The sequence below is a fragment of the Heterocephalus glaber genome, unplaced genomic scaffold (assembly GCF_053883595.1).
Source record: "Heterocephalus glaber isolate CG9 unplaced genomic scaffold, H.glaber_assembly_v1.0 deba00000470, whole genome shotgun sequence".
Lineage (NCBI taxonomy): Eukaryota > Metazoa > Chordata > Mammalia > Rodentia > Bathyergidae > Heterocephalus > Heterocephalus glaber.
The window spans coordinates 10904074-10917947 of NW_028258145.1; the positions used below are offsets into that span (position 1 = coordinate 10904074).

Below are 13874 nucleotides of genomic sequence, written 5' to 3' on the forward strand. Positions count from 1 at the left end.
AAAATAGTTTTGATAGGGTTTTTTCTTCAAACTTCAAGAAAAATACAAGACAAAATCTTCAAGACAAGTTGAACTTGTCTGTAAGTATCTGTGTGTTCCTGATACCAAACTCTTCCTGGGTTTCTGTGGATGGACAAGACCAGAAGTTCTACCAACAGCACATCAGCTGCTCCCTGTGGCTGCCTCAGTTGGTGGAGGGTGTCCAGAAAGCCTGTGCTCCAAATCTCCACTTGCTTCTGTTCACTCCACACAGCACATCAGAGCTTCAGTTTTGTAAACTGAGGACTCCATTCATCTGTGCTTAGTCATGAGAGGATCGTCTGTGCTAGGTATTTCTGAGCTCTAGGAGCACAGGTTCCACTCCACATGTGACCAGAGGAAACAGCTCTCCCTGCCAAAGAGGACAGACATGTGGTGGCACCCAAGGTCAGTGAGACTGATGGTCCTGAGAAAGTTCATCCCAGGAAGCAGGACAGGAAGGTGCTAGAGGAGAGGATCACAGCATCTTTAAAAGTACTGGGTCACATTATTAATCTTCAAAGACTTTTGAACAACCAAGACAATGATACCTGTGAAATAAGACTACTCCTAGCAACTTTCTTCTGTAGGATCCTACACTTTTTACATTTTCAAGTCTAAAGTGGCATTAAAAGGCAATCTAGCCCACCAGCGAGTATGTGTGACACCTGTGTGACTGAGGATTAGCACATTTTTCAGGTCGTGAATAACCAGTGAACAGTGACCATGGTTTCTATCAGGTGCTCATTTATTTCTTTTCAGAAGCTCAGTTTCAAGAGGCAAATCTGGGGAAGGCAATTCTATTTTCCCCTCATTGAATATCTAAACCAACATAGTTAAATTCAGCAATGTAGACAATCCAGAGATGTATTAAATCAGAAGGTAATATTGAAAAATTAAAACCAAAGCATTTCAGATTTTTAAAATTTTCAATTAATTTGTGGATGTGCATAAAGTTGCAATGACAAGAAATTTAATGTAGTAGTTAAGACCATGAGTTGTTCCTTCTTTGTTTTTTGAGACAAGATCTTGCTATGTGGCCTAGAAAAGTATTAGTTCTAGTGTCAGACTGCTTGAGTTAGAAATTTTGTTCCACTACTCTTTAGTGATGTGGTTTACATCTATCACCTAACTGATAAATGGAGATAATAACAGTATCTTTTAACAGTGATGTGAATATTAAGTGTAAACTATCTGGTAGATAACATGGTATCTGTTAGCTATTACCATTTTAAATCTGAACAAGTCTGTTTGGTTTTGTTAGAATAGACTACCTGATGCTGAGTGAGGGTTGAAGAAAAGAGGTTCACTTGACTCCTGATTCTGGTAGCTTGAAAGTCCTGACTGCGTGTTGCTGGCCTCTGCCTATAGCACAGCACACAGGAGACATGGAGAGAGAATTGGCTATTCATGGTAGGGCTGGGGTGGGGCCAGGGCTCACTCTTTCACAATCAAAGGCTCTTGTGGATGCTTCCCCCAACCCTACAAGATTCAACCCTTCCTGTGGATAAGCACTGATCCTGCTTGGGTGCTTGTGAGCCCTCTGGGCCCTGCCTGTTCATGGGTTCCACCTCCTGTCTACATTGCTACCCTGTGGTCAAGATTCAGCATGCATTTTCTTGGGGGCAAAGATCTAATGCACAATGTGTGATTACTATAGAAAACTAGATTATTCTGCACTTGTCCTGAGATCAGGTGCTTCAGGTACTGCTCCATGTTTGTCAGGGACTTTAACATTCAATTAGAGATGCCACAGCTCAGTTTCAGTGATCTTGTGTCAAAAGACTTTTGCTGACATGTGTTAATTGTACGCACTGTTAGGGTCCACATGGAGTTTCCACATGTGCATGCAGCATGCACTGTTCAACACCAGCCACCCCTCTCCCACCCCACCCCTCCAAATCCCTAGTATCTTCTCCTTTTAGGTCAACACTTCAGTTTCCACATATGAGGGAATAATGGTAGATGTTAAGGGAATTGTTGAGCAGAAGGGAACATTGTACACTCTCCTCCCATGAAGTCAGGGAGTCTCCTCCCATGATCAGGGGAGTCACTGTGCCCCTCCAGTGTCCCCTTTACCAATAGATCTCTGTTCCCAAGAAGAGTCACTGGGGCACCAAGAACTGTGAGTGGCTTCCCCACTCACTTCCATGTGTCCCCTAGGGAGTAAGGTGTGGCTGCTGCAAGCATTTAGGAAGCCTATTCTGCAGGTCTGCCCTGGGGTCCATGTGCCAAGTTGGGAAGGCTTTTTGCTATGCTTCCAGCTCAATGTGTCTTCCTGTTGTCACTCCCCTGCCTAGCGGGCCCCTCTGCACTAACAGGAAATGTTTGGTCCCTCCCAACTCAGCTCTAAACCAATCCTCAAAGCTCATCCCTATGTGTGAGAATGGAGTTCACTCCAATTTACTTGAATGGTCTCACTCCAGGACATACTCCCTGAACAACAGCTTTCTACACGGGGACTATCCTTGTTGTGGCCCAGTCCTTCCATCTCCCACATCTGCCAGCACTAGCTGCTGCCCGGTAATTAGGGCCTGGCAGCCTCATCTGCCTGTGAAGGATCCTGCACAGTCCCTCTCTGCCAGCACCCTTGGAAAGCTGCAGGAAGGGTGGTTTGCTGCCGACTGAGCCCAACCCTCAAGACCAGAGCAGCAGATAGCAAGTGTGGGAGCAAACTTGCAAAGGAGCAGACACTAGGACTGTAGCCAAAACATGCTTTCTCCTCAGAGAAAACAGTCCTGCTGTCTGCTGAGAAAACACAGGACGATGGGAGGGTTTTAGGCCTGTGGCTTCCAGCATCACTGTTCACTGTAGTCATTCTCTCCAGATCAACATCTGCCCTCAGCCTCTCAGTGAAATTTCACAAAGAAAGGAGAGAAGTCTTTTTAAAAAAAATACAAAATAAGGGTATAACAGCAACAGAATGCTGTTAAAACACAAAATGGTCTCAAAGAAAATCTATCTGCAAGTCAGAAGCTGGGAAGTGTCATGGTAATGGATGGGCTGTAGAAACAGAATTTCTTCACATACATTTCACTTAAACATTTTTGAAAGAGGACTCGATGTCAAGAAAACAAAAATAGGAGTAAAAGCGCAAACAAACTGAAGGGCCATGTAACTCCCTGCAGAGAACCCCGGCTCTGAGGTTGTTAAAGTGGCTTCCTGGCATTGACCTTCCTTAGATCTCTTCCTCCCATCACAACAAAAACCCATAAATCAGGATAAAGAACTCCCAGGGGCCCTGAAGCAGACACCCAAGCCTCAATCCTTTGAATCCCCTCTTCAGTCAGCAGCATTCTTCCTCCATGCTTTATATTCTGTGTTTTAGAGACTTTATCTGATTTTCCTCCATCCTTTTCTTTTAACAACAGCAGCTCTTATTTCAGAGGAGCCACAGAATGGAAGGTGATGTCTACATTCTGAGCTTCCTCTGTGATGATCACAGAATTAGCTAAGAGTGTCAATGAGGCTTCCAAGGACTGGCGCATATCCCGGGAAGAGGAGGGAAGTGCTGGGATTCCTGCAGGAACTCCTCTAACAAAGACTCCTGGGCCTTGGCCCAGTCTTGAACTGGGGCTCAGATCTTGGCTAAGGAGCTTTTCCACAGGACCCTCCAGGAAGAGCCAGTGCAGAGAATGAAGGAAACACAGACTGCTCCCAAAGCACCTGTACTATTACCTTAGCATCTGCGCAAGAGATGGGACGTTTTGTACCCAGTGATCCCCAATAGCGAAAGATGAGCTGGGAGTCACACAAGAGAGAAGAGGGGCCTCAATTGGGTCAGCTTGGACTCTCTCAGAGCAGCTTCTCAAGAGCCAGCTGCCCAGCAGTGAGGGAACATGCCAGGAGAGGAGCAGCACAGAGAGGAAACAGAACCCCCAGAGTGCCCCCGCTGGGGCTCCAGAGCACCCTGGCCCAATCACCCTCTCCACCCTGGGCATTAGAGTGACTGACCACTCAACTCACTGGGCAGGAGACTCCTGGAATCTTTTCTGGTCTTGCTATTTTATTTTTTATTTATTATTATTTTTAAGACAGAAGAATATTTATTGACATGGAAAAATGCTAACAATATACTTCTATATGAAATGTGTAGGCTACAAAACAGTATATACAGTCTAATACCATTTTTGTGGCAATAAAAATAGCCATACATACAAAATCATGCATACAAAAAATAACAAATGTACATACCAAATGTTTATAATGGTCATCTCTACAGTGGAATTGGAGATGATTATGTACTTTTCCCAATAAGTTTCACTTGTCCTGCAAACAGTCTCTGTGTCATGCTGTTCTTCTTTGGTTATAAATAGTGTGATAAAATTCTCTTCAACTAGGCTGCTTTAGGACACATACCTCCATAGCATACCTTTGATGCAGCAGTTGTTGTTCCCATTTAAAAAGTAGATTCTACTTGCTTTTATATTCTGAAATATGGAGAGTATTTGTAACTAATATAGTATACTATAAAATATGCCACAGGATAGATCTGGTTTTAGAAAATTGCTATTTGGAGGATTGAGAAATATTCTATTTCAGAGAAATTTTAAATAGAAAAGAAACATACTGTCCTTAGGGTTTCCACAAGCAGCAGAGTATGAAACAACTCAGGGTTCAGAACTGGAAAATTTTGACTCTCACTTACCAGCTAACTGATTTTGGGTAAAGGAAAGTAAATTTTAATTCAGAAAATATGATTAGTACCTTCATAAAAAGAAGCAAAAAGTAAGATTTTTTTAAGTAAGGAAAAATGAGATGAAAGATATAAATGGTGTTTTGTTTTCTGTAAGTACTCCAATGTTAGATAAAACAACAAGAACAAATTTTTGATGTGGCAGAAAAACTAAGCGGTGTTTCTTTTTCTGCATCATCAAATTCTTACTGTTTTCTATCACTTGTCAAGCTTGAAAAGCCAAAATTGTGAGATTATTTTAATGTTAGTAAATGTCCTCTAACTTCTTGAATTAACAGTTAATATGCAGCACATATTTAACATTTGATGGAAACTAAGTGCTCCAAATAGGTCATCCTATGGCTTTAATAATTTGCAATTTTAAATGTTGAAAGATTACATGCCTCAAAATAAATTTTCATGTAAAGCTATTAGATTCTTATTAAAAATACCAAGTAAAGATGTTGGATCTTTTAAAGATAAAATAAAGGAAAAAAAGAGAAATAATATTTACCCAACCTGTTCTGTTTCCCATTCTCCAGTGCCATCCCAAAACTGCCTCCTAATTACTGTTCCCTTCTTTGAGAAGAGAATCTCAGACAAGTCTGTGATCAATTGGTAACCTTTAAAAATGATTTGCAATCATATGTGAAAGGAAACAGTTCCTAACTTATTATATCTCAAAGGTTAATTTATGACCTAAAGGCATAGAAATAACTTGCATATGAGGTTTAAAAAAAAAGGATTTCTTTATTTTTCCAATCAAGAGATGTGCTCCTCTTCCTCTCTTCAAAATTACAGACTGGAGAAAACCAGCCAACAAATTCTTGTCCTATACCAGTGTCATTCTGCCACCTCTACAAATGTCCCATTAACCATAGCTATGTTTTAATTCCTCAATAACAATCACAAAAAAAGTACTTCAGGTTGTTACAAGAGACCAGAATATTACATGAACACATTTCAGGGGTGGAAGAAGCCTACTGATACTTCATATTCACTGCTTTACTGTACAAGAATTAAACAAAAAAAGACACAGACTAGAAAATCACTTTTAACTAAAAGTGGTGATTGTAATCACCAATTTGTGACAGAAACTGAGGCATAACACTTAGGCTAACAAATATGGTAGATGAATTACCAGCTCAGCACAGAACTGCAGATGGATACTTGGATTTTCACTTCCTCTGCTACTCAATGAAGAACACTATAAAATTAAAAGTGACATACTTATGAACTAAAATCGCATGAAAAAACTCTCCAAGATCAATCTTTAATGAGCTCCTATTCCAATAAGCCATAAAGAGCAGTAAAAGACAATATTCATTTAGCAGCATGAGAATCTCTATGACAAAAAAATCAGGTACTTATTTTCCTCAGGAGACATTCTTCCCCACCTAGCAAAGGCACCTGGTATGTACTGAAAAGGACAGTTAATTCAGGTACTGCCCTGGGCAACTGCTACCTTCCTAAAATTAGATGAAACAGTGACTAAGTTCAAATTGATTTTCCCAAATAAGCCTGCAAGATATATGAATATATCATAGCTTCTCTATTTTTGGCAGATGATGTAACCAAAGAAGGAAAGATAATGCTGGTGTCCACGATGAACTGGCTAAGTGGAGCAGTCAAGGATACACTCTCGACACAATATATTCCTTGATGACTACACAATGTGTATGTAATTATAGGCAGAGTAACCTTTTACGTAGTTTCAAGTATTAATGTTCACTCCTCTTCTTGTCCTTTTTTACTTTTTTGTTCTTTCCCAAACCTTTAGATGATTCCTTAAGTGAACTTGTGTATTCTTCTTCACTAGTATGTTTCTGGCACAGTTGTTGGTACATTTGAAGTGATCTGGTCCTAGCAGAATCCCTCCATACGAGCCTGACACTACCACCATGACATTCCTCACATTCAAAATCTCCATGAGATGGAGAAGACGTCCGCCGGCCGCTGTCACTGTCTCCCCGTCATCCTCACAGTCCTGCAAGAAGGTCTGTTTACCTTCACAGTATATTCTATAGGCATAGATGGTGTGAGTAGCACTAGCTATTTTCTTATTCTCATACAACTTGGCAAGGATCATTTTCACCTGTTTAGGACATACTTCTGGAGCCAAGTATGTCTGAAAAGTACTTCTTCGGTCTGGTGGATTTTCACTGTAGCTGTAATCAAATGTTTTGTGTGGATTTCCTGGGTCATATTCCAAAAAGAAATAATCTTCACATACAACGTCTTCCTCTTCAGTTTTCTTCTGTACAACTGGGCCTAGTTCTGCCAGCTGAGATTTTCGAATTAGAACATCTCTTATTTTCTCCACCCACAGGTAAAGAATACTTTCACCAATATTCTCCATATATATTTCCTCAAGGCTTTGGATATATTCACACGTTCTTATCCTCTAAGACAAGGAGCAGTCAATTGATAAATAGGTGGAGCTGTAGCTGAGTATTCATTCGGCAGCGTCACCTGCAAGCAAACTGTCCATTTGGGATGATCTTTGTCATCGCTAACTCTAATACAAAACACTCTGGCCCATTCACCAACGACACACCATTCCTCGCCATAAATGGCTGCCAGCGCTTCAATTTCTTCATTCCACCTCTGGTCTTTCCCTGCGTTCCTCAGCCATGTGGCCCCGGAGTGGACTCGCTGCCTCCCACTCCCCCTGTCCGAAAGCGGGGGCAGGGAGCGGCAGCTGCTGGCTGCTGTGCAGCCGACCCGGAATGGCCTGGTCTTGCTATTTTAAAAAGATATCTTTAATCAAATATCTGTACTTCCCCATCTTGCCCTTTTGTATCTAGTCCAATTTTTCCATGAAGTTTTCTTCCCAAATTAAAGATTGTCAGGAATCCCGGGTACTTCCACATATACCGAAAGACTTTGAGGAATTTCTGTTCATGACAGGAAGTCACATGTGGTGAAGAAAGTTCCTGTACCCACATGTGCTCCATTTCTTCCCTCTGGAGAGAAGTCAGAGTCTTCTCAAGCTCAGTGGAATGGCTGCTCTATGTAGAAAAGAGAGAAGCTTTCTATAGATGCCATCCTTTCCCTTGGCAAGACATTGTTTTGCATCAAGGAATCAAAGCTGTCTTATTCACAGGTTTCAGTGGTATCCTCCAAAAAACAAAAACAAGCTAAATGGAAAACATTTCCAGCATAGCATTTTGTCTCCTCTTAAAGAGTGGAGCTGCATGAAAGACCCAGAAAAGAAGATTTCTGTGAGCAGAAGTGTTGCTGCTTTCAACTTGCTCTCAAGAGATAGGAGGTTTTAGCAAGAACTCCAAGACCCAGAGGTAAAAATCACAGCCAAAAAATTCTCTCTCTCTCTCTCTCCCTCTCTCTCTCTCTCTCTGAGATGGAGGGGGCACAACCTGGTTAGGAGCTGACAAGCTGGAAATTGCAAAGCTTGCAGGAGATCACTACCCCCAATTTCCAGTTAGTAACATCTTGTGTTCATGTTCACATGGCTTTGTCACAGCTGATCAACTGAAATCGATGCACTGTATTTACCTAGTCTGCGATTGCTTCTCTGCATGCCATGCATTCTGTGGGCTCTGAAAAATGCTTCATGTCATGTATCCACCATTACAGCATCACACAGAGTAGTTCTGCTGCCCAAAATCCTCTCTGCTTGATGTGTTCAACTCCTGTGCCCCCAACCCCCGGTTACCACAGCCCTTTCCAGCATGTCACATAGAACAAATAATATAACACCTAGATTCTCTGATTAGCTTCTAGCACTTACTATGCTTTCAAGTTTCCTTTGTTTTATTGTGTAATTTGATAGACCATTTCTTCTTAGTATTCCTTTGGCTGAATTTACCGCAGTTTATCCATTCAGCTCCCGAAGGACATCTCTGCTCCTTCTAAATTTGGGCAATTATGAATAAAAATGCTTTACACAACCATGTACTGGGTCAGTGGAGGTGTAAGTTTCCACTCCTTGGGATAATTCCTGAGAGTATGTGAGATGTCTACCAGCTCCTTCCTGTAGATATCCAAGAGCATCTAAGAGTGTGGTTCCCGATCGTACTGTAAGAGTTTGTTAGCACTTGTGAAAACTCTGAGTGCATCCCACCCCACATTCCTGCTGGCAGTGGGAGAAAGCCCGGGCCCCCACCCTCCAAGAGCAGGTGGAATCAGTGTTCTGGTTCTAGCCCTTCTTATAGGTGTCCTGCAGTACATCCTTGTCTGATTTACAATTCCTTAATGGCTTAAGCTGCCAAGTCTCCATTCATATGCTTTCCCTTGTGTCTATTTGCTTTGGTGAGATGTCTTTTCTGAACTTTTTAACAGGATGGTTTGATTTCATGTTGAGCTGTGAGGGTTCTTTGTATGTTCTGGCATGATTCCTTTATTATCAGATCAATGTCCTACAAATATTTTCTCCTGATCTGTGAATTCTCTTTTCATTCTTCTAGCAAAATCATTCAGAGTAGACATTTTTAATTTTAATGAAGTCCAAATTGTCAAGTTTTTTTCATAGATTCTGCTTTTGGTGTCATGTCCAAACCCAGTCACTGAGATTTCTATTGTCTTCTGGGAGGTTCATAATTCCATGTTTTCCATTTCTGTCTGATCTACTTTGCGTTAACTTTTGGAAAAGTATGAAGTTTGTTTCAATTCTTTCCTTCTTTCTGCATGTGGCTGTACAGCTACTCTGGTGTCATTGTTAAAGTTCCCTTCTTCTCCCTGATCTGCCTCGCTCCTTCTCAGACTCCAAGGGTGACATCTGTGGGTCTCCTTCCAGGCTCTTATCTGTTCTCCCAAACACTATGCTGTCTCAATCACTGTGGTTTCATAGTGAACTTGACTATGGTGAGTGTCAGCCCTCTGACTTTGATCTTTTTCCACATTGTGTGGAGGATTCTTGTTTTAGTGGTTTTTATTTTTGTTTTTGTGTTTTTTGTTTTGTTTTTTGCCTTTCCACCTGAGCTTTAGAATCAATTTGTTGAGATCCACAAAGTAATAATTACTGAGATTGGGCCTGGGATTGCACTGAATGGGAAAACTGACATATTGATGATATTGAGCATTCCTTGTCATGCAAATTAGATATTTCTCTATTTCCTCTATTTTCCTCTTTTCTCTGTTTCTTTGATTCTTTCATCAGGATTTTGTAAGATTCCTGAAATAGACTTTGTGTCTATTCTTTTTGATTTATACCTAAGAAATCATTTGATGCTAATGCAAATAGCATTGTGTTTTCAATTTCAATGCTGTATTGTCCATTGCTGGGATGGAAGGAAGCAGTTGGATTTTGGATATTAACCGTAGTGTTCTGTTATCTGATGCTCTCCACACCGCCCCCCCACACACACACACATACTCATGGCTTTTATCACCGGTGTTACTGCCACCTGCTGCCTATCCTGACAGCCAGACTATCTCAGGTTTCCAAAGTGCTCCTGCAGAGCCTTGCCTGAGAAAATATTCAGTAATGCAGTGTGGAGCTAGGGGTCTGGAGTAGCAGGGCATGGGCACCACAACTTCCTGGGCACTGGAGCCCGAGACTGCACAGCCTGCCCTGGACCAAAGACAGCTGTAAATGAGATCAGGGCAATGTCAGAAGGTGTGTGTGCCACCCTGAGGGGCCCAGTGTCTCATGCCTGCTTCATGCAGTGCTTCAGTAGGACCTTCCCTCTCTGCCCTTCCTCCAGCAAACCCCGGACCAGGACAGATCCTCGCCCTATCAGTTCCAGACAGGCTCTCCCACGTACGCGGAGCCCTCAGCACGCATGGCTGGTCCCATCACACAGGATGGAGATTTAAGGTAAAATGGTATCCTGTGGCACAAAATTTATGCCATTTTAGAGTTATTACTACTCAGTAGCTGTTTTGGTTGTAGGAGCATCTTGTAGTTCTGCAAATTCCCTCCTAGAAGTAGACACTCTTCTTGTGCAGCTACTCTGCTGTTGGCAGCAGAACTTAGTAACTGGCGTCATCTGCTCACCAGCCAGTGTAGGACAGTGCTCCGCAATGCAAGGGTGCCATGCAGCTGTGTTCTGAGCCCAAGCAGGGTGTGACTGGAGAGAGAACAAAACCCATTTGGGGATGGTTATGTTATCACAAAGCATCCTTGCAGGGACTTTTGCAGCAATCATTTCCCTCTCATGACTTCAGAAGAGTGCACCCAAGCAAGGGCTTCAGGTGGGAAAACTCAGTCCCTTTGAGCAATCATTGGAAGCAACACCCTACACAGTAGCATGTCAGGCCCACCAAGTTTGATACAGACAGTGGTGTCTGCATCAGGTCAGATGCACATTTGTGGAGTGTGAAATGACCACAGTAACTAACTACACACAGGGTTCGACCCAGGAGGACATTGACAGGTGCAAATGCAGACTAGAAAGTGGGCACTTAGTGCTATTGTAAGGGGCCCCTTGGGAACATACACTAGGCTGCTGGGGGGACACAGGAGCTGCAAGACAAAAGGTGATCTAAGCTGCACATTTGTACCATTACTACTGAGAACAGCTGCTCCGTGGTGGACACAGCTGTGAACAAGGAGCTACATGGCTGCCTGCCATTTGTCACACTTCAATCCAATCCCATCCTGCTCGGTTGGTTCACTATTTTTGGTGAAGTCATGAGGCCAATAATCACTCTCTACAGCACATGGGAGTGAGAAACATGGGCTTCATGGCAAGGTCGAACCCCCAGTCCCCATCATGAGCTGCCACAACCCTCAGTCATGGGCATAAAAACTTTATCTATAATAACACACTTGAAAACATGGATTCATTCCTTTAGGTACATTGTGTTCATACATTGAAGGAAGAAGGAAGGAAAGAAGGGAGAGAGGAAAGGAAAGAGAAGGGAGAGGAAAGGAGGGAAGGGAGGAGTGAGAAAGTCCTTCCAGTTACTGTCACCCATGCACCCTCCAGACATGACTGGCCACAGCATTAGTGCCAAAACACCTGCACCGTGCTGCACACCTTAGGAATGCACCAGTTCCTGAAAAGACTTCTCTGAATCCTAAGCTTCACAGGGATGTGCCTCCTAAACTGTACATCCTGTCCCCTCTCTTCCTTCCTAAGGGACCAAAGCTGTCATTCCCCCAGGCATCAGCAGGGTGATTAATAAAAACATGAGCATATGTGGGCTAACAAGATGCAAACTTCTAGGTTTTTCACCTTAGACGTACCCAGAGTGGGGAGCAGCTTGTCATTCTGAAGATGAGGAAATGAAGATGAAACCTCAGGTTCCTACTGGGACCGAACAGTGGGTCTCCTAGCTCCAAGTTCTGTGTTCTTCCCCCTCCACACAGTCAGCAGGCTAAGGGAAGGAGTCAGTTTCAGGCTCCATGGTGACATTAGTCACTGGCCACTTCCCTGTGCTTCCTTTTATTGGAGAGGTCAGAAGGAGTCCACTCAGCCATTGGTCAGGGAGGGTATACCAGGCCTGGCAGCTGCAGGGTGGGCAGGGAGAGGGGAGCTGGGCATCCTCCTCTCCTCATTGCATGTGTGGCCAGCCAAGCTCACTCCCTCTGCCACAGGCCAGTGGCATCCGAGACACTCATAGAATGCTAGCCCCTCTCCCAGGGAGGATGATAGCATTCATCTTGGCACTGCTTTCTTCACATCCTGGATTCTATAATCGTGGGCCCTGGGCTGAGTGGGGGAGCCTGTGGTTTCAATTCCCAGAGAACCAAAGCCCTTTCTACCATGGTATGGGGACTTTCCTGTGAGCCCTTGAGGCTGTGTTCTAAGACATGACACTGCAGGGGAATTGTGTCACAGCCCCACTGGACTGGCTGTCCTCCACTCCCCTGTCAGGTTAGGTGTGCAGCATCCTTAGCACCTGAGCTCCTGGAGAAGGTGACCAGCTCACCTGCCCACTTTTGGGATAGAAAAGACAGCCCTGACCTTTCCTCTGGATTAGGAAGTTTCCCTGGGAGTCCTGAAATCGAGGGCTTGGAGGAACTGCTGTGGGGTCTGTGCTTACCAAAGCCCCTGCTAAGCCAGGGGCCAGAGAGCTTCTGTCTTTCCTGGAAAGCTGCTCAGATTGGGTGCTGTGCATACGTCTGGGCTTCCAAGTGGGCTGGCAATGAATGCCGAAAATGAGAGTGTCTGGGAGGAGGTGTGGCTACTGGGATCCAGGCCCCAGCCCAGAGCTCTCCTATCCACCATGAATAGGCCTCAGGGGTGGGGTGGCAGGTCAGTGCCAGGGCTTCCTCCATGACCCAGCCTAGCCAGTGTCCACAGGTCATCTGCCACCACTTCTGAGTGACACCTAATCTAACCCTGTGGTTAAAGACTCAGGCATGTCTGCAAGTGCTTTCAAAGCAGAGCTTGCATGAGTGAATGTTGGTGACACTCTGAAAGGACAGAGGTGACAAGGAATCGTGCCTGGACTCATAAGACTGAAGCATCAGCCCAGCCTGGCCTGGTTCTCCCTGCAGACACTTCCTCTGCCCATGAGTTCACTGTCAGCTATGTACTGTGTGGCAGGATTCTGGCTGCTGTTTTTTCTATTGGAGGAGGCCTATTCACCTGCACTAAAGGGGACTTAGATCGCTGCCTCTGTGTGGGGTCCATCCCTGTGCCCTGTGCCTGGTGAACGGCCTCGAGGGGCCAAGCTCTGTGGAAAAGTTGTTTGCATGTTGTGGCGAGTGCTGGGGCCAGGCTGCAGCTCAGGTGAGGCTGTCTTAATGCAGTGTAGCAGCCTCTCAGGAAGAGCAAAGATGGCGTGGTGGCATGCAGTCTCAGACCACACACACACACACACACCACACCACACGCACACACATGCACAGGCACACACACATAATTGAACTTAATTTCTTCATTTTTCTTTGGGAGTTGCTTTTATTTTAGGAGGAATATTGGCCTCTCGACTTCTTTCATTACAGCCTTTGTCTGGGTTTGGCATTTAGACAATGCTAGCCTTGTTAATTGAGATTAAAAAGTGCTTCTTCCTCTCTTATCTTCCCTAAAGGCAGTCCTATAAAGTAGTATTATTTCTTCCTTAAGTACTTGGTAGACTTCACCAGCAAAGCCATGGATGGTTCTTTCTCGGAATAATTCTACCGACAAAGTCAATTTTTTTTATAGAAAGAGGGCTTTTCAAATTATCTACTTTTTCTTTGTGAACTTTTGGAATATATGTATTTCAATCATTTGTTCACTTCATTTAAGTTGTGAAACTTTTTGCCTTAAATTTCATAGTATCC

At 43.7% G+C, this 13874-nt stretch overlaps 1 pseudogene; it reads right to left on the bottom strand.

Annotated features, from left to right (window-relative positions):
- Positions 1–5939: 5939 nt before the first annotated feature.
- On the bottom strand, positions 5940–10439 carry LOC101722857 (protein IMPACT pseudogene; annotated as a pseudogene).
- Positions 10440–13874: the final 3435 nt, after the last annotated feature.